This window comes from Polyodon spathula, chromosome 5 (assembly GCF_017654505.1).
Source record: "Polyodon spathula isolate WHYD16114869_AA chromosome 5, ASM1765450v1, whole genome shotgun sequence".
In the NCBI taxonomy this organism is placed as follows: Eukaryota; Metazoa; Chordata; class Actinopteri; order Acipenseriformes; family Polyodontidae; genus Polyodon; species Polyodon spathula.
In genome coordinates this window covers 61,733,759-61,754,852 of record NC_054538.1, presented here as the reverse complement: position 1 = coordinate 61,754,852, position 21,094 = coordinate 61,733,759, and the positions used below count along the sequence as shown (strand labels likewise).

The following is a 21,094-nucleotide window of genomic DNA, read 5'->3' as shown; positions in this document are numbered from 1 at the left end:
AAAAGGCCACCTTGGTCACAGGGCATGATGCGGTAACCTTTGTTCAAATGTGTAATTTTGTTATTTGCAGGGCGTAGTCTACAACTTTTGAGTGGTAAGAACTTTTTAAACGGCCTCAAAATCCTTCAAATTCATGCATTACTGTGTGTCTGAGCAATTAAACCATTTTGGCCATTTAGTTTTACATTTAGATTTGTCTACTTTAGGGATGTAATTGTTTTGTGCCTCTAGTACTACAAATTTTTGAAGAACCACCATCCTTTTTCTGTGGGTGTTTTCACTATTTTACTCCAATCTACTTCTGTTAGTCTCTGTTTCATGCCTTCATAGTTTGCTTTTCTAAAATTGTAAACCTTAGCTTTTAGTCTTTACTTTTGGGGTTTTAAAAAGCACTTCAAATGAGACCATGTTGTGGTCTGAGTTTGCCAGTGGTTCTCTGACCTCTGTTTTAGTTATTCTGTCTTCGTTATTTGAAAAGACTAAATCAAGGCATGCCTCCCCTCTAGTCAGTGCCTTGACAAATTGTGTTAGGAAGCAGTCATTTGTCATTTCCACCATTTCTATTTCATCCTTCGTGCTACCCACCGGGTTTTCCCATTTTATATGGGGGAAGTTGAAATCCCCCATTAGTATGGCTTCTCCTTTGCTACACGCATTTCTAATGTCATTGTATAACAGATTATTTTGCTCACCGTCTGAATCTGGTGGTCTATAGCATGCTCCTATTATTATGCCTTTTGAATTTTTGTCCATTATTCTGACCCATATTGATTCGGCTTTATTTTCTTTGTCCAGGTTTAACCCCTGGGATTCAAGACTGTTTCTTATGTATAGTGCTACCCCTCCTCCTCTTCTGTCCTGCCTGTCTTTCCTATACAGTGTATACCCACAAATATTATATTCGTCCCCATCACTCTCAAAAGACAACCAAGTTTCAGTAACACCTATCGCACCATAGTTACTTGTTAGTGCAGTAGCTTCAAGTTCTAGAATTTTGTTTCTGATACTTCTAGCGTTCAGATAAATACATTTAATGGTTGTCTTACATGAGTTGTTGTCCTTGATTTGATCTTTTCTCCAAGTAGACTGGTTCCCTTGTTATTTAAGTGCAGTCCATCCCGTCTATACAGATAGTCCTCGTTGTAGAATGTGGTCCAATGATCAAGATAGGTGATGCCTTCCTGTGTGCACCACGTCTTCAGCCATGCGTTTTGATTAATTATTTCCAGCTGTCCATAGCCTGTAAGACTCAGTTGACCGGATAGAAGATAACATTTGAAGAAACCTGCATGTTAAGGAACTATTAAAATAGAACTGAAGTTTGTGAATCCAAAACTCGCTACAACAAACCAACCTTAATGTGCAGGATATATGGGGTTGTAGCCTATAACACATTTAAAATGGTAGAATTTGAGGTTGTTTCCATGGTACTTTTAAGTTATGTAAGATTTTGCACCAGTGACCAAAAGACTGATGCCTACAGAGAAGCTATTGCATTGGAAAAAGTACAAATGAGAAACATCTGCCATAAGCTGCTAAAGCAACACCTCACGAGTCTGGTAAAGAGTACAGCTGTTCTAAAAGCAAGTACGAGTACAATTACAAGTACCAGGCAGTGGTGAATAGAAATGCATTATACAAGGGTGTCTTTACAGCTTAAAATTCTGTAACGCAAGCATTTCTCTCCCATATCTAGTAAAAAAAAAAAAAAAAAAAAAAAAAAAAATACAATTCAGAATTTCAAAGATTTCCAAGTCTGCTTATCAGTTGAAGTCAAGGGACAGAAATATTTTTTTTCATCTGGTTTCACAGACCCCCTATTATCACTAATCTCAGACTGCTTACGTAAAGTAGTTCAAGGCTACTGCTACAGTAATCTGGGTCTGTGAAAACACACAAACCTAAAATGTATTATAAGATTTTTTTTTTGTCACCCACTATTAAAGTTTGTGACTCAATATTTGGCAAGAACGATCTTTGCTTTTCATAGTGCCAGATCAAACTGCTGAAGTATCAGAAACAAAAGCAGCTGGCTGAGACATCTGACGGGCAGTCTCGATTAATGTTTTCAGGGTGTTAAGTAAAATTAGATTTTATATCCTACAAAAATAGCTTAAAGTTGAGGAGTAACAGTTTCATTCATATTGCTCTTGGCACAAGTACAGTGTGCAAGGCTGTTTTCAAGCAAACATATCCCTGGCTATGATCTAATAAGAAAAAACAGTTCTATGTAATCTATAATAATTTAATAATTTGCCATAGAAGTGAGTAGTACGTGAACGGCCGCACAATTTTACATTGGACGTACTGTAGGTGGCTTAAACCAGGCTAGACAGTTTTGTAAAATGTCACAACAGGACAAATCTCCTTGGCATTAGGAACGATCAGCTACCCTTTCTGCTTAAGAGAACCACTAGACTCTTGGGCAAATTGCTGATTTATTAATCTTTGACACATACTGCACATGCTGGCATCCTGAAGCTATTCTGACAGAAATGTAGCTTCTATATTCTCGCAGGGGATGACCTTCATTTAATTACAGAATAACACCCCTGTTGTGCAGTGTTGCTGGAATGTCCATTCAGAGTTTCAATTCAGGCTTTTTATTTATCAAGGCTACCTCCTTGGCCAAGTATTTTTATGAAGCGAACAGTGATTTTAGTTAGAAACAGTGAACCAATCTCCGTCTAAGTCTGAGAAATGTTTTTGAAAAAGCCTGCAGCAATCCTTGCAGAGTACTTGCAGGTCATATGCATTAGTTGGAACACCTCGATTCTTCTATAGCAGTGTTGCATGTTGGGCTATTGTACGCATCTGAAGAGTATGTTGCAGTTGAGTGAGTTTCAGTGAGTTCTGTCTCCAGAGGTTTTCTTTTACATTTACAGTACTATGAGTACAACAATTTGGCATCTGCAAAGCTTTCACGTGAGAAGAAAGAAATTGCTGTTGAAATTGTAACCTACAGTAGTTGGTGTCTTTTAAAACTTTTTTTTTTCCATTCCGTTCCTGAAAAAAAAAAAAAAAAAGCAGGTCCTTTGTGAATACCATATAAGCCTAGATATTGCGATGCTGTGGCAGAGCATTTTATGTTGCTAGAGAGCAAGTGGAAAACTATCCATTACAGAAACACATTTCAGTACTCTTTGAAAGTAAAATGCTTAACCCATTCCCCCTTGAGGCAGTGTACAATAGTCTTTATATTTGAATATTGATGTTAAAAATTATTTCCAAATAGGTCAACATGATCTACTAATTGCTGTTTTACTCTTTTACGTTATATAGCTGACGTATTTCCAAAACAAGTAACTAGATCTTAAAGTAAGGTCCATGAGTTTTCTCTTATCAGCTTTTCAAAATAATTCAAACTAATTGCTTGTTCATCAGATTTTTTGGAGAGCGATAGGGTGGCTCTGAATATAACTTCAATGGAAATCTAACAATTTACCTCGGTTTTATTACTTTTGGCTTTGGGACCTTTCCATGGAGTTGAAAGAGAGACGATTGATTCCAGACCCTCACGATTCTCTGTATAAAAAAGTGCTTCCTATTTTCTGTTCTGAATGCCCTTGTCTGATCTCCATTTGTGACCCTTGGTCCTTGTTTCTTTTTTCAGGTCGAAAAAGTCCCTTGGGTCGAAATTGTCAATATCTTAGAAGTTTTAACATCTCTGCTGACAGCACATTTAAAACGATAATAATGTATTCCTGTCAGTCATGAAAACTTTTAGAAAAGCACAGGCCTTAGAAATAACACTAAACAAAAGGCTGTTTTTCTGTTTTTGTAAGGAACAGCAGAAATCAAACTGTTTTATTTATTTAGTTTTTTTAACAAGAAACTCTTTCAACTGGTGCGGACATGAAATTTTGGAAATCTCAATGGGGAGACCAAATATTATTTAGCCATGGTACTTCTCATTCATCCGGAGTTGCTGTATTGCTTAAAAATATATCTGGCAAAATTGTAGTAATTTCTTCCAATTGTAAGAGCACAGAGCACTCTTAAAATTGGAGGAGATTAATCACATTTTGGTGAACATACAGTATATGGTTCAATAATATAACAAGGAATAAATGACTACTCTCTACTATTTTTCCCTAATTAACGAATGGAAAATAATGTACACGACCTGACCGTATAGCAATAGCTTGTGACTTCAGCATAGCTGCAGACGAATGGCTTGACTGCTTCCCAACAAAACATGAGTCGCATTGTTATAACTAGGCTTGCTACTTTTTCTATTTTAATCAGGAAAGCGCAATCAAAGTTGAATTCCCAAAAAATATGAGTTTGGCTGCAATAGATTTATATAGGATAAACATCTGTAAAACCACTCGCTATTTTTTTTTTTCTTGCCAAAAATAATAATTTAGAAATCTGTAGTCGGTATAGTTTTTATACTTGCTGTCTGTCCCATCTCAGTTTCGCTCTGAATTGCTAGGGGTCGCTGTAGTCAACTTGGTGGTCCCTTATAGGCTACTGTAGTTTCACCATCAGCCATTTCATCATGTCCTGGCAGATCTCATTGGCTGAAGCAGTGCTAGAATGCTCTCATTCATTTAAATGACTGTCAATCATGAAGACCGACTCTGCACTTTAATTTGCCAGCTACAGCGCATGTCATTCAAAGCACCATCTTTGTAATTAGCGGGTTAAGGTGTGGGTAAGCTTTTGCTGTTATAGTTATATACGGTGACAGTTACTAGTTTGATTTGAAAACGGGGAGCAAGAGGAAAACACGTAATGAGTATTGTGCACAATACCCTGATCAATGGCTGAAGTCTCCACGGCAGGACTTCTTTTTTACTTTACTTTTTTTGCTATTTTTACTTGTGAATGTATGCTGTAAAAGTCTGTGTAATACACATGTGCTGCGTTTTCTATGGTTTATTAGACACCATTTTTTAATTTGTGTATGAAATTCAACTTTGCAAGGTATAGCTTCGCTGTGACCAAACGTTATTTCAATTAGAATGTTGGTAACCATGGCTTTGTTGCATGTTGAATATGATAAAGGGGTTTCTCTAAATGAGACATTTTTCAATGGCATAAAGTCTGGAGTTCTTTTTAAACGTAAAGGTTGATTTCACCCATGCTCTGCTTGAATTGAAAAATAGAGATCGGAAACAAAAAAAATTGGTATTCTTTAAAAAATAAACCTTGCTAAATAGTCGATTTGTAGAAATCGAATAGTAATTATAACCCATTGATCCTTGAGTTTTGTAATGAACTAGGTTTGATAGACATATGGTGCCATATTCATCCCTGTGCCAAGCAATTCTCATGGTTTCATTCTAGGAACAATTCTCAAAAATCTCAAATAGACTTACTGGCTTATTTCTATCAACATATTAAAATGTGTGTCTAGTTGTTATATTTCAGCCTTCCCTCTCTCTGATCACTCCTGCATACATATTCTTTTAGAACCTCAGACTTACTGGAAATTGAATTGTAACTTACTTAACAATGAATCTTTCTGTAATCCAAATTAGGGCTCTTATTAAAGAAGTACACGCAAAGCAAAAATCACTGTCCTCCATTCAAAAATGGGAAATTTGGAAATATCAGATCTGGAACCTTTCTATTAAATTTGCTAGAGCTAGCTAAAATTAGACAAATTAAATAATCTAAAATAATTTTTGGAATATAAACCTGATTTGCTGTAAAAATGAACTAAATGCTGAAGATGGATCCAAATTTAACGGTTTTGCAATCGCTGCTGGACGAACAATTTAAACTAAAGCCACTGGGGCTCTTATTCATTCTAAAGCAAAGTGGATAGAAAAGGGTGAAACAAATTCGAATTTTTTTTTTTTTTTAATTTAGAAAAGCAGTGGCAAATTTTTTTTTTTTTTATTTCTTTAAACAAAGTGGGCAGAAAAGAGTTAAATCAAATTCGAATTCTTTTTTTTTTTTTAATTTAGAAAAGCAGTGGCAAATTAAAAAATCTGTAACTGCTCTCCATCGATAATCAAAAGATGGATGATCAATGTAAAATCGCTAGTGAAATTTTATAATGTTTTACAAACATTTATATAATTCCACATTTTCTCAAGTGACTTGGATCGTTTTTTTAAAGATGTACATTTTCTTATATCAACAAAGACAACAAAAATATAAGAGCATCTGATCTTGAAATCGAAACTGGATATTGTTGTCAAACAGTTAGGGTAAGTGTACCAGTTAAGTCCATGCACCATTTTTACACCCTGCATTCACAGTGGAGTCCCTGCTGTCTTCCTAGCTTCATGTTTATTGTTGGGTGAATGCCATGGGTGTATTTAGCCTGTAAAGCGGGCGTTTGGCATTACTGAGTAGCCAGCAGTGATGCGGTTTGCCAAAATGAATGCAGAAAGTGGAATGACTAAATTAGTATTTTTATGAAATTATAACTCATTAAATGTTTTCATTTTTTTTTTTTTTTTTTTTACAAGGTTTTATTTCAATTGGTACACAATAAGCTGGATTTATACATGGGTTGATACAAGCACATGGCAACTGACAAAACAAAGTGTAATTTTATACAGTTTATTGAAAAAGTTTTAATTACAAAGTACATACATACAGTAGCTGAATATCACAACAAAAAGATGAAAGATTTGGGTTGTCAGAAATATTTCCCACTTATATTTTTCCATTCTGTGTACAGCAGACATACAGTACATCAAGTGATGGTTTTCTAATTTTTTATGATCTTTGATGGTCCTCTATGCTGCTTGCAGAATGATTGTAAATTATTTGCATATTGTACACCATATCTCCCTGCTAATGATTAGGCCTTAATCTTAGATCAGCACTGTAAGAGAGCTTGTCGTGTTTCTAATATTTCAACACTGATCTACTGTAAACCAGATTGTAGTATTGTAGTTTCCAGAAAAGACACACTGGTTGCCCTCCTAGTTTTTTTTTTTTATGAAACTGTAATGTGTGCCGTGATAGGAAGAGCAGTGTATTGCACTATCAAATTAGTCTGATCTGTTGACAACTTGCAGTGCCTGTCTGTCTTCCTGTCTATCACAGTGACAAGCTACTGTATTTCACTCTATTTCCCCTGGCATAACACCATCTGTTTTGTTTTAGTGACATACAGTGCTGTATATCACTGATTTGAAATATTTTTTTGAACATGAATAATATTGTACTAATGGTTCTCTAGCCAAATAGAAAGTATGTTTCACTGTTTTTTGCACATGAATGTGTTGGTCTAAATGTTGCTTGGAGCTTATTGCATATTTATCATATTTGTTGTAAACCCGGAGCTCTAGTACCAATAGAGACAAACATTTCCCCAGATATGCCTGTCCTGGCTTGTCTTTAGTAGGCTACACATTTCAGCATTGTTGCCACTGCAGAAGAATGGAGTTTGCAAAACTTTGTGCTAGCAGACAATTCTCGAATGCCTAGGACAGTTGTCCATGTACAGTTCTCAGTCTGGTAACCTCATTTCAGGCCAGTATTGCTGACAGCTGCCAATAAAACGTGCCAAAATGCCACAAAAATGCATGTGTTACTGAAACTTGAAATTGCCAAGCACATAATAAATTAACATGGACTGATTAAGTCACCCAGTACATAATACATTGTCATGCAGTTTAAGCTGAATAAATGGCCCAGAAGTCATACAAATCATAGAAAAGATTCCAAAAATCTAAGTGCAGTACAATCTTGTGCCCCCGTAACTGCCTGCTGCAATTGTTTGTCAAACTTAAGTGTATTCCAACAAAGAATGGGAATAGTCCCTTCAAAATGATCAGCTGGTTTACGCATCCATCATTAATCTTGCACTACCTTAACATAACATACTGTACTGCTCTCCTACTGTTGTCAGATAAGGGGAGGTTGTTGGCGGGGGAAAAAAGGGTTTACCACAAGCATAAAAACATCATGAACATTTCAATTTCGTTCCTGTCACTGTACAATCCAGTATAGTGCAATAAGCTGTAATTGAATTTAAGTATTACTGTACAGTAATGCTGTTTGTTTTTAGTAATATTAATGCACATTTTAAGGATAACGGAGGGCACTAATATGTTTTTAAATTTTTTTTTTTTTTTTTAACTATTTAAATAACAAAGTTAGAAGGAACATTGTAACATTGTGCTTAGACAAGTAAAATTGAAGGAGCTGTGATTTCCTGGATGTTATTTGCAAGCTAATTTTGAGCTCGGAACGGAGCACTGCCTCAATTCTTTTATCTTGCTGTTGTAAATGGAGGCTGTGTCATGTGGTGGTTAAAGGAAAGGGCTTGTAACCAGGAGGTCCCCGTTTCAAATCCCAGCTCCCTCACTGACTCGCTGTGTGACCCTGAGCAAGTCACTTAACCTCCTTTCGCTCTGTCGATCGGGTGAGACGTTGTTGTGAGTGACCCTGCAGCTGATGCATAGTTCTCTGTAAGTCGCCATGGATAAAGGCATCTGCTATATAAACAAATAATAACAATACACACAATGCTGTTCTCTGCTTTTGTTACGTCTGCCATTTTATTCGGCACAGGTGAGAAATAGATGTTGTAAAATTCACTGTTAAAGTAATTGACTGCAAAAAACCTTCAACAACCTTTGATTTCAAAAGCCGTTACCAGAATTGATACTATGATTACTGGTGCTATGGTTTTCTAAGGTAAACTATATATTCTACTGTAGATTGTGTTTGGGGATTTGTTGAAACAAGCATAAAAATGTTTTCTGCGATTTTACTAACGTGAGTGAACATGATCTTCATGGGGTCTGTGATCAGCACTACTCTTGCGTTACCTTACCTCAGGTAGCATTGCTAATCGGGGTCTCTGAAACCAGATGAGTTTGACAGTTTTCATACAGGAGTGTATAAAAGGACATTTACTGTATAAGTAAGTTTCCTTTCTCCGCTGAGGCACACGCGTCTTGCTTGCACAGTGTTTATTGTAGGTATACTGTCATTTAGACTCGGTAGTTGTGAGTTTAACAGTGGTTAAGCTGAGCCGCTTGCACTCCAGGTTTTCTGTACCAAGCAGTTCCTTCATGTGCATTTAAAATTAACATTACAGTCCATGGCATTGCACATGATGGCTACATGTATACTTTTTAATTTGAAAATCTATTTAGAATTAGTTGGTACCCAACCATCCCACTTGCATGATAAAAATATGTGACCCGTTACAGTTAATAGTATTACAATTGCACAGATTTTGCCTTGACTCTTCCTGCTCAGTTGATTCGGAAATGCCCTTTACTGTATAGTGCTGTATGTGTGGGAGAGTGAAATGTCTTTAAAAGCGGATCTAGTGTTTTTCCATGCCTTGACCAAGCTTACTGTGGGGTTAGGAAAAAAGCCTTGTATTTCGGCACTATTCACTAGTAGTACCCAGCACTATATTGTGAAAACAAACATTACTGAAAAAACTATATATATATAATTGCGAAAGATTGCGTAACTCTCGTTCATTAAGATAGACCCAGGACACAGAAATGGAATTGATTTAAGCGCTGATGCGCACTTTTAATAAACGCCAATCAAATAAATGAAACAAAACAAACAAACACCTAGCTCCTTCTTGGAGCACTAACTATACAGTCTGGAACCTAACTCAACCAGGACAGCTAAGCTGTTTACCTGTAGCTCAAACACAAAACTCCCACTGTTTAACACAGCACTTTACCTTGACTGCTTGGAAGCAGACCACAACTTCTGCCTCCGTACACACAGCAGCCCTGAACAAACTGCCTGTCTCTCTTAAATACCCTGCACCTGGCTCTAATTTCCAACTAACACCAGGTGCAGGGGATTACTAACCAATAAAACAATTAAGACAGTTGCATTTTCACATTTTTTGGCAGGGAAGGATTTTAACCCCCTCCCTGCTACCTTTATGTGTGTGTGTGTGTGTGTGTGTGTGTGTGTGTGTGTGTGTGTGTGTGTGTGTGTATATATATATATATATATATATATATATATATATATATATATATATATATATATATATATATATATATATATATATATATATATATATAATATATTATTGTTGTGTCAAAAGTTTACATACCCCAATGGAAATTTAGAATTTCTAGAAATTTCTCAAACAAGGAGTTTTAGGAAAAAAGTTTGAAAGTTTTGCTTTTGTGAATGAGAAATTATTTCAGCAATTTTTTAGCAAAACTCCTCATTCAAGAGTATTCATACCCTTTGATGCTATATTGACTATAAAGTGCTAGAAATTTCAGTATGATAATGCAGAACCTAATTCCTAAAAAAGTCTAGAAAATGCTGGATTGTAGGTGAACATCCTTAGAGTGTAAAAGGGTTAGGCATAGGATGATTACTGTCATTACCAAGAAGTCAATACTAGAAAAAGTGAAGAGCTATCTGACGACCTTAGGCCTTATAAAGCTGGAGAAGGATGCAAGAAGATTTCCAAGCATTTGAGTATCTCAATTTCAACTGTTTTTTCTATTATCAAAACCTACAAGACTTATGGTACTGTAACAACGCTTGGTCTCGTAATTTATGACCTCGCAGATGTCGATGCCTTTATGTCGAGTGCTGCTTGTAAATTGTGCAGTATAAATAGGGTGGTAAACAAATACAAAATCACAACACTCATACTTCTGACGTTTTTTGTTTTATTTTTAAAATGGTCCTTTTAAAAATAAACAAAGAAATGACCGTTTCAGAAATATCATCTCAAGCTTTTTGAAACTGGTAAAAATGTAAAAAAAAAAAAAAAAAGTCAAATACACATTTAAGTAAATAATATAGTAACTGAAGACATGCCATGTGCATTTTTTTTTTTTTTTTTTTTTTTTGCGAGTTGAGTTTATTCATCATGTGACCTTCACTCGCGTCTCTCTGCGAAACTCAACATGGCGACTGCACAGAAAAAATGCAATGTTTCGCTAAAAAGCTCTGCATTCTTCTATGCTGAAAAACTATGGCCCTGGACTGTGTTCAGGCTGGGCTTTCCCAAAGTAAGTTGGTTAACCAAATTAATTGTGTGTTTAACTCTTGTTTTAGTTCATTTATTTCCATGCTACCTGCCTTTTTAATAAAGCTGTACTTAAGTATTAAGCCATGGCCGTTTCTTAATTTACATTATATTATCTGACGATGAAGAAACAAGCTCAAAGCTATTTTTCTAGCTATACATTCCTTAAGGAAATCAATCTCTTTCCTGTGTAAAGGATGTAGTCACAACAGAACACACGGTTTGTTTCATAAAGATTTTTCTGTCCAGAGACACGCCTCCTTGTTACATTTAGCAAGTAACAAGAATGCAGAATTAGCAAAGAAACAATTGAGAGGATTAATTATGCAGTTACATTAAGGCGTTATTTAAATTACAATCGAGTGTTGCACAGCACTTCCAAAAAATGGAAAATCAGTAACCCTAAAGAAGCCAGTGTTTTATATAGTAGTATAAAGCAATTATATGTAGGCCACCAGTTAAGCATGCAGTCTACTAACAGGGCTGCATTTATGAGAAGATCTCAGACAGGCTTCATAAAGGTAAATATACGCTTCATAAAAATTCTATATTTATTTGATGTATACATAAATAAAAATCGGAGGATGATTCAGAATCTGAGGCAGAGCCACAGTAAAATGTCTTGTTTAAAGTAAATTTTAAAATTGTTGACATACTTGTGTTGGAATGTTGTGTTAAAAATTGTAAAATGCAACAAAAATAATATATTAAAAGGGTTAGTGTGTGTACCATTTCTCAGTCAAAACCTCAAGTTTCTCAGTATGTAAACAGCTTAGAGGGAACTCTGATAGCATTGCAACTTTTTCAGTACCATGTTTTCTGTGTCACATATCAATGCTCCTGACAACTCTCTTTCAGCCAGTGTCTTCGCAGTTGATAGCTGTATTAACCATATATAGCCACATTGTTTTAACTGCTGGACATACCAATGGTACAGATCTTTTTCACTTAACCATTTTACTTGACATGTTAATTAACCATTCAGTCTGATATTTCTCTTGCATTATGATCTTGGCGATTTGTTTGTTTTTGTTCACAAAAACCTCCCGTTTCTAGTTTTGAAATTGGATGAACATTGTTAAAATGCTGTAATTTCTTCTCATCATTGGACACAAGGATTTGGGACAAATACTGTCGTACTGCAAAAAAAAAAAAAGTGTACATTCAATAGAATTAGATTTGTCAGGTAAATCAAAGTTCATAAACACACAGCTAATTGCAGTAAAGCAATCAAGGAAAATTAAAAAAAAAAAAGGTGGAGATCAGACAGTCTTTACAGCAGTACAATGGACAAAGATGTGTGACTCATGCTGTAAAAAGACTTTACAGCAAGCTCGTGGAAAATTTAGTTCAGCTGTGGCCAGTTATTGCAGCTGTTGATTAGCAGTGCAAAAAAAGGAATTGGTTTCTCTGAGGAAAGTAAGATGTTCGTTTTTTTTTTGGTCACTGAACAGTCTCCAGCTCCTTCACCACCATTTACTCTACTCTACAGTTTATGTACAGTATCGAAGGTCACCGAAACCGCAATGTGAAAGGGAAGGGCATGGAGGAGTTGCTGATCTGTGCACTTTGAGAGCGAGTTTTTGTTTATTATGTCCTTAATTATTAAATTGAATCAATTAAACTCCTATTGAGGGTCCTGAAGCACTTACAGTAATAGTTTAATATATCCTATGAAATATGTACTCCAGGACGAGTTTCCTATCTCATACGTACTGTAGAGCATGAGCACAGGGTAGAGTTCCAGTAAGAATCCAGGCATCTGTATCAAGATAGTACACATATCTAAAATGGTGCTGTTGGTGTTGGAAACTATTGTAGCTGTGTGACTTAAATAATTCTTTGCTGTCCTACAATACCTCTTGGTAATATCCTCAGTTGTGCGGTAATGTACTGTACAGTACCCAGTTATAGCACAGTAGATAGGTGAAGGGCCAAGAGTCAGCTGCTGTATATGGAGCTTGAGTGCTACTTCAGTTTACGTTGTAAGAGCCTTATCAGTTCAACCAGTGGTTGGCTGGCTTTAGCAGTAAGTGTGAAACAGATTTCAGAAGACTCAAGAGGTGGTTAATGGTGTAACACGCCCTGTAGATAACTCATTTCAAGTTCCGCCAGATTGCAAATTATAAATGGATAACACTACTCTGAATATGCCGTTGGTGGGACAAGATATTTGCATTTTGCAGGACAAACAAGAAGATTAATATGTATATGAAGCTGTGTGCATGTCAGTTACCCGGGTATTAGTGGAACATTATCTCCTGACTCGGAAGACTTCTGTCTGATTTATATTTGCTGTTTTAGAAGCTGTGCATCACTGTGTATTTTAAGGTGATTTGTTCTTATCCATGTACATGCGTGCTTTTTTTTGTTTTTGTCAAGTGCCCAAATTGCCACCATGCCTTCATAGAGTTACAGTATCTAGGGATTGTGTTACTTGGTGGCTTAAGAATGCCTGAAGCTTATTTTGGCGGTGAACAGCAAGTTATGAAAGATGTTATTGTCTCATCCTTATAAAATAAAGCGGAGTTCTACGTGTCGTTTTATGCAGAAAGACTTTCAGCTGAAAACTTCTCTAATGTGATCAAACGTTTTGTTAAGCTGCTTTATTGCAGTGAAGGAAATTGCTAATATGGGATCAGTTGAGACTGCTCTCTGATTCATGCCCTTGCTTTTCACTAGATATAACTTATCCTGAAGTTTTGCTAATACTGTAGTCATTATAAATGGGGCACATCCCCACACTAAATAGCTAAAAAAAAAAAAAAAGAAAGAAAATTGCATTCCCAACACCAGACCTTACTGTATATTTACTGGCCTATGTAAACTGTACTACAGTAATTATAATAATAAGAAAAAATACAATTAGAATTTTTAACTATGATTGTTACAAACTCTGACTCTCTTTGGTTGTTTTTATTTTTATTTTATATATAATTTTATTGCCTGTGATACCAGCACACTTAAAGCAGATATCCAATCATGGGTGATTTTGTGTTTTAAGAATCTGTGACAGTTCTGTTCCTGCCACGTTGTACACCTTTCAAAACATAAAATGGATTGGTTTGAGCTGCATTATCAAGTTTAAAAATAAATAAAAAACAAAAATTATAAAAAATAAAAATCCGGACAAAATTATTTAGAAATTGGATTTACCTTTGCTGGAACTGCAGATTAACCTCATCCTCAGTGTTGTCGTCAGAATAAAAGTCTGGTCTAGTTAACTGCTTTCGAGAGTCCTCTTGGCTGGCTCTACTTGCTTCCTTTGGTTGATATTTTTGACTGTCTGAATTCATAGAATGTGCCTATGCAAGGGAAGGACGCAAATATCCTCTTTACAGACAAGGTAACCACTTTTGTTAACCTGGATATTTGGGCCTCTTGACCTAAATAGAAGACGACCTGTGACACATTGAGCCTCGCACTGATCCGCTTTGCCTTACCAGGCCAAATCTATTACTGACTTGCATCTTACACCCTGGAAAAGCGCATTGAATAGGAATTCATCATTCCTAAACTCCAGTCTGCTTCCTTAGGAGGGTAGTTACAGTTTTAATATATCAAATAAAATTCCACATTACATAAGTCTGTAGTGTGTGGTTGGTTTGTTTTGTTTTTTGTTTTTTTTTAACCGGACGTTGAGTATTTTTGCAAGTTTTTCTGGCTCCTAGACAGGGAAAGCATGGTGTGACAAACCAGTCATCAACATAAACCGTGACTTGTGATTTAGTGTTCCTGTGTCACAAAAAAAGTGTTTTTGCAACTTTACATACAATTTTACCTGCATATTTAGGTAACAAATTCCACATAAAGTGTGAAACAAGACCACCTCCTTCAACTACATATTTGAACTGTTGTTGCTTTAAATGATCTTAAACGGGTCATTTTGTGACAAATCATGACAGTTTTCTTAATGCAGGCCTGGGATCAGAGAATATAACATCTTTAAGTAGGCTTCATAAGCTATCAAAACAAAAGGGCTTAAACACAGTAACCTAGTCAACAGATTAAGATAAGATAACGAATTCAGAAACTAGGCTTTGTTGTTTACCTTGTACAGTAACTTCTTTGTTTGGTTCTGGCAAGATCATAGGCTTTACTGTAAATTAAACTGTAACTGTTTCAGCATACAGTAGTACTCGCCAACATCCATTGGGACTGATGAATAACTGCAGAATGACAGGGTGTGGCATTTGTTGTCAATTTTATCCAATTCAGACCATTTGATTACTAAGAATACATCATTTTTGCAACTTCAGATACATGCAAATGCTTGTAAGGAGCGAGCTGTCTCAAGGGGTTGCATATATAACGCTGTGTCATTTTTTCCAATAATCAGGATAATAGTTTTCACATCAGTTGTTTATTAAAGGGTAGTAGTTCATTGACAAGTAAAGTGACATTCATACAGCAAGGATGGTTTGAAGTAAATAATAAATGTTTAGTTTGAGCTCAGAGTGGGTTAATTCAAAACCTGTAGGTATCTAGGCACCACTGCATGTCTTTCTGTAGTAGGCCAGTCAGCCCGTTTTTTTTTTTATATTCTTTCAGTCTGATTTTAAGACACAAGTCAAAACCTGGAAATGTGATGTTGGACTGATTTGAGTTGATTGCCAGCTTTTTAAAAAATACTGAGAATTTATTGGTGCAAATGGTAGTTAACGGTGCTTGCCAGTTTGAGAAAAGATGAGTGTCTGATATCAGCAGTTTGACCAACACAAGGAATCAGTAATGATCTGTTAGTCAGTTTCAGTGCTGTTCATCAAATTTACTGTACGTTGTAAAAATCATGTATTGTGGGTGCCAAACTGTACAGAAGCAGTGTGTAGAAAGCAGTAGTGCCCTGTAGTAGTGTGACAGCAGCATATTTATATAGGTTTGGCACTGGACAGTAAGTACACACATCCGTGCAATACAATCATGTCTGGTTTCACATACTAATTGCCATGACATGCATCTTGGTTTATTGTAGTGTTTTTTGTGGGTGAAAAGCATGAACTGATCATGTTGTCATTACAGCAAAAAGTGAACTTGAATCTGACAACATACCTGTTTTGTTAAATGTGGAAAGTATGTTTCTCTGATTTACAGTACTGTTAATGTTCATTGCTGTCGTATGTGACAGGCAGTACAGTATTGGGCTTTTATGGTTATTATTTTTTAATTGAAATTGATTTACAGCTTTAGCACCTCTAGTAATTGACTAACCAAGGTTTCCAGTATGTACCGAGCATCAAAATAAACTTATCACTATTATAACACTTATTTCCAAAAAAAAAAAAAGGTATATAAATGATGGGACATTAAAATATATATATATATATATATATATATATATATATATATATATATATATATATATATATATATATATAATTTGTCATCACTCGATCATTCACTCTTGAGTCACTATGACTGAAGCATATGCGCTTAATCGCCTAATTAGTGAGACAGTTGACTGGACACTGGATATGGATTGATTTCAGCAGTTGAATTGCAAGCTTGAATAAAAGCAATAAAGAAAATCGCAGAAAAAAAAAAAATATTCACGTCTGTCAAGAGAGCAGCTCCTTCGTATTATTGGCATGTTGGAAGCTGGACTAGGGCAGCGTACTGTGGCTCACTGTCTTGGGTGCTCACAGCTAGCAGTTACAAACCTGGCAAGATGGTATAACCAGACACACTGTCAATGACAGGCCACGAACTAGGAGACCAAAAGTCACAACACCTCCAGGATCCCCCGGTCAAAGTCGGCAAGGACAAAGTCTGAATTAAACCTGTGATCTCCAGGCTAAGGGCGCGTCCTGCACTCAACACGGAGCTCCTTTACTGGATGTGCAACTCGGGAGCCCTAAGTTTCCACTTTGAGTAACTTGGGATCAGCAATAGTCACATTTTTATATTTATAACGCGACCGTCTGTTACTATCTACAGTAGGGCTTTTCATTGTAAAAAGGGCTGTCTGGTACAACAATTTTACTCATTTAATTGCCTCATAAACCACTGTATAAAATGTTTGGTATGTACTGTATCAGTTCCTTGTAAATCTGAGGGAGCCTGAAGCACTTGGCCCTAATTCACAGTGGTACTTTTTTGTCGTTAATGTAAGATTGACTCCCAGTATGGAACAAATCTCCAGGTAACAAACACAAAAAAAGATGTCAGAATGACAGGCATCTCCATGCTACAGTATTTGTTCTTTACTGTTTACTCTAGTTCATCACACAGTTCATAAACTCACTGCAGTCTGTCCCAAAGAAGATGTCTGGAACACTGAGTTATAAATGCTGAAGTTTAGCTGGTATGCAAAATGAATTGGCCATCACAACAGTAAACGATGGTGACATTTGACTGGTAGTACGTGATATTTCTCAGGAAAAATCTCAGAATCCAAAATTGTCATGCTTTTCACTATGGCGAGAGTAATGTATTTCTCATAAATTCTATGGAAATCGTATTTAAAAAAATAAAATAAATAAGTGCATAACATTTCAGGATCGGCCTAATGATTCTGTCAGCAGAATTTCAAACAGTTGCTTTGTTTTATTTATATAAAAATTCCAAACATTAATGATAAATTGTGGTCTCTTGAAAAGGCCTGTGGACACAGTTTTATGAAAAGACTCATTTATAGGAAAGTATTTATGCGTAGTAGGCCTTTTGAGTCTGCTTGCTCATATTGATAGCTGCTCTGTCCCTGGGCTGAATCACTAGAAGGCAAACTAGCCTCCTGGAATAGAAAAGAAACCTAGTCATTTGGTACACTTGCCAGAGAAAAGATGGTCCTGAGAGCATTGCTACGGTACAAGTTGTGAATACACAGAACTGTTACAGATGTAGGCCTAGGCCCTATGGTTTGAAATTATGTTCTAACATACATTGGCTTCAGTGCCATTTTTAATTTTTTTATTTTATGCAATTACAACTTTGAAAAGTCTTGGAAGTTACAGCACCATAGATGAGCTTGCTGATTCCCTTTCCAGAATTCCACAGTGCTGTACCCCCCTGCTCTTCTTGAACACAAGGAAAGGTGAATGTCAGAGTTAGAAAGCCATCATTGTAAACACACTGACAGGGAAAGATGTTTAATAGTTAAGACAGTAAAAAGCCTTAGTGTTAAAAAAAAAAATTACTACAGCTTTGAGTAATCTTTTTAAATTGTTAAATAATATTTGTTAATGTCATTATTTTTTCTATAGTGTATTTAAATATTTAAAAGATAACCCCTACATATTCTAAGGTTGCTGGGGAAATATAAATTCACACCAGTACTGTATATGCCTAGTAAATGCAAACTGTAAAGTATTTGACAAAGACTACTGTATGTATAGCACATTAAAGTACTGTAGTACTTGGAAAACTATGCATGCTGTAGTTTATATTGTATTAAGTCGCTTGTATTGCTGTGAAAACTTACTCTGAAAGCATATCTTGATATAGGCCTAATATAAGTTATGTGAATGGACAATGGAAATGAATATAGAATAGTTCCAGAAATAGTTTGTAAATAACTGCAGCTTAGATGCTCTCTGACGTTTTATGAATTGCTTTTTAGTAATCTTTGTATTCTACAAAACAACAAAATCTAGTGTGATTTGCAAAAACCTTACATTGTGTGGTGATTCAGTAGAAAGCTTGTACAGTATGCTACACAAAGAACTGTAAGATATATCTGGTTTAACCTGTTAAACCCCCAGCCTCCCACAAGTAGTTTCCGCCTGGAGGGCTATGACCTTAAATAAATCATTGTCTTCCAAAGTATAGACAACACAGGCATGGTTTAGGGCTTGAATTCAAGGTAACCCCCTGGCCATTAGGACTAAAACCTCAGATTTGATATAAGTCTTACTCAGTACCACACTGGAAGGAGATAACCAGAAAAAAAAGAAACTCTTTTCATTTGTTTATATTCTACAGTCATTTTTTCACCTTGTAACACATGAAAAGAGCCAAATTTTTTTTCCAGTGCTTCCCCAACATGTCTACTACACTGGATAAAAATTTGATTCAACTGACTGAATAAAGGGATCAAATTCTACATGAGTTTTTACACAGCTAGGCCCAAGGGTCCCCAAACCTCTCCAAAAATGAATATTGTGTAAATCTTTATGGCCAGTCGTACACTAGTTTCTTGAGCATGATCTGAAAGGGAGGTTACATTCTGGCACCTCACATGCTGTACATTGCCACATGAATTAGATTTTTTTAATCCTCTTTTTTACTTATTTGTCCAATATTTCATTCAAATGGTGGCCTTTTTGGAGAGCTTTGGGGTGCCCGAAAAGTATCCATGATGAGTATGCATGACAAATACTCTCAGTTCATATGCCACAACTGTCAGGCACATTGCTCTCACATAACTGTGTGTTTGTTGCTGCTGAGATTTTTTTTGTAGCTCTGAATTTTCAGCACCTGACTATTTTTGTTACTCACTTGCTTGAAAGTATGTAAATGTGAAGAAGCAAAAATAATGAGTTTTTTTTTTTCAAAATAAAGTGGTTACACTCATTCAAGCACTGCTGACACGTGAACATGTGTTGATTATTGGATAAAGGCATCTGCTAAATGTCTATAATAATAATAATAATGAGATTGCAGACATCTTTGCTGCTCTAAATCAGGCTGCCAGGCTGAAAACACCTCAGTTCCTTTCATCTTTACTTTGATTGACATGTGGCAAACAAAGGAACTGAGTGAGTGATTGTTGGAGCAGGCAGACAGCTTCTCCTGAAAGGCTAAGAAACCTACACTGTCTCTAGGTGAAATATAAAAATGTTTGCTAAACACTCCCATGCAATAATCTAAATCAATGAACATCAATGAGAAAATAATAGACAGCCGGGAAGCAACAATTACTTCTTGCAACTTGTGTTGCATCATTCAAAAAGACTGAATCGACTTCTTTTGGGATGCTTTGGAACACTGCTCGCCATTTCGTTCGATTTTATAAATTTTACATGTTGAAAAATGAAAACGGTAAGAAACCTTGATCCTATGTGCGTAACACTGCGCACTCGCTTGCAAGTATTTGTCTTGTTTACGTATGCACATTGATTACTCTTCAGTGGATTAGGCTACAAACAAAGTCAAGGTATGAATGGAAAGCTTGTGACCTCCCCTACAACGTGATCACTGAGATTTCACCATCAACAGACACCTGTAAGACCAGAGCAGCAAAACGCACAGCTAGTCGATTGGAGTTGGTTTTGAACCGTGAGGTACTAGACACATTGCAAAGGGAATATCTCGGAGGTGAAATGGCGAATTCGAAAAAATTCCTTCGCTGTTTGACGGTAGGAAAACAACGTTTTTGATATTGAGTTGTTGTTGTTGTTGTTTTTTTTTGCTGTTTTGCTTTTGTAATAATATTACAGATGTTTTTTGAAATATAATGTGTAATTGCACTACCATTGTCCCACCCGCGAGACACAGGGGGCATAAGAGGTTAAGGGTCAGTTTTGATATCCTTTAATCTATAGCCCCTTTCACACTGGAGCTCCTACCCAAGTCCCAACCTGGGTTTTGGCTGCCTTGGTCACAGTCCCGCATAGTGTGAAACTACGTACCCGGGTCGATCCTAGCTCGCCCGGAACGAGAGCGACTCGCCTCGGATATGGGCTGACACGCTTTGACCCGGGTCGAGCCAGACAGAATGCAGGATGGGCGCCCATAAGCAGACAAAGTAACAAACAGCCACATCTACTGAAGGTTTTACCTCCACTTTGATTTGAGACACACCTTGAGACAGATTGGTGTGGAGCGACGAAGAAACATTTGCGCTAATCAACATTTGGGCCGACGATTCAATCCAGAGAAGCTTGGATGGAAGCGTACTTAACAAGCATGCCATCTTGAAAGCCTGAACAGATGAATATGTGGCCCTGTGAACGATGCTGCTCCTGGGACATTGTCACCCAGGTCAACCCTGCTTCTTCTGTGTCTTTGCCGTAGAGTATATCTTATTTCTGAACCAGACGTGCATGCATCTGTTAGCCAGTGTACTGGGGATGCGCATCCATTTGACTACAGTACACATCTGCTAGTGGTACGTCCATTCCTTTTCTAGTTACAGTACATGTAATGGTTATGGTTGCCATGAACATCCTATTTAAACAATAATTTGTCCATACACTA

General features: G+C 36.5%; 1 protein-coding gene across 10 annotated transcripts in view; it reads left to right on the top strand.

Moving 5' to 3' along the window:
- LOC121316134 (EH domain-binding protein 1-like) overlaps positions 1-21,094 on the top strand; it is a 140,712-nt gene that overhangs the window by 1,982 nt on the left and 117,636 nt on the right. The gene's annotated exons all lie outside the window — the stretch shown is intronic.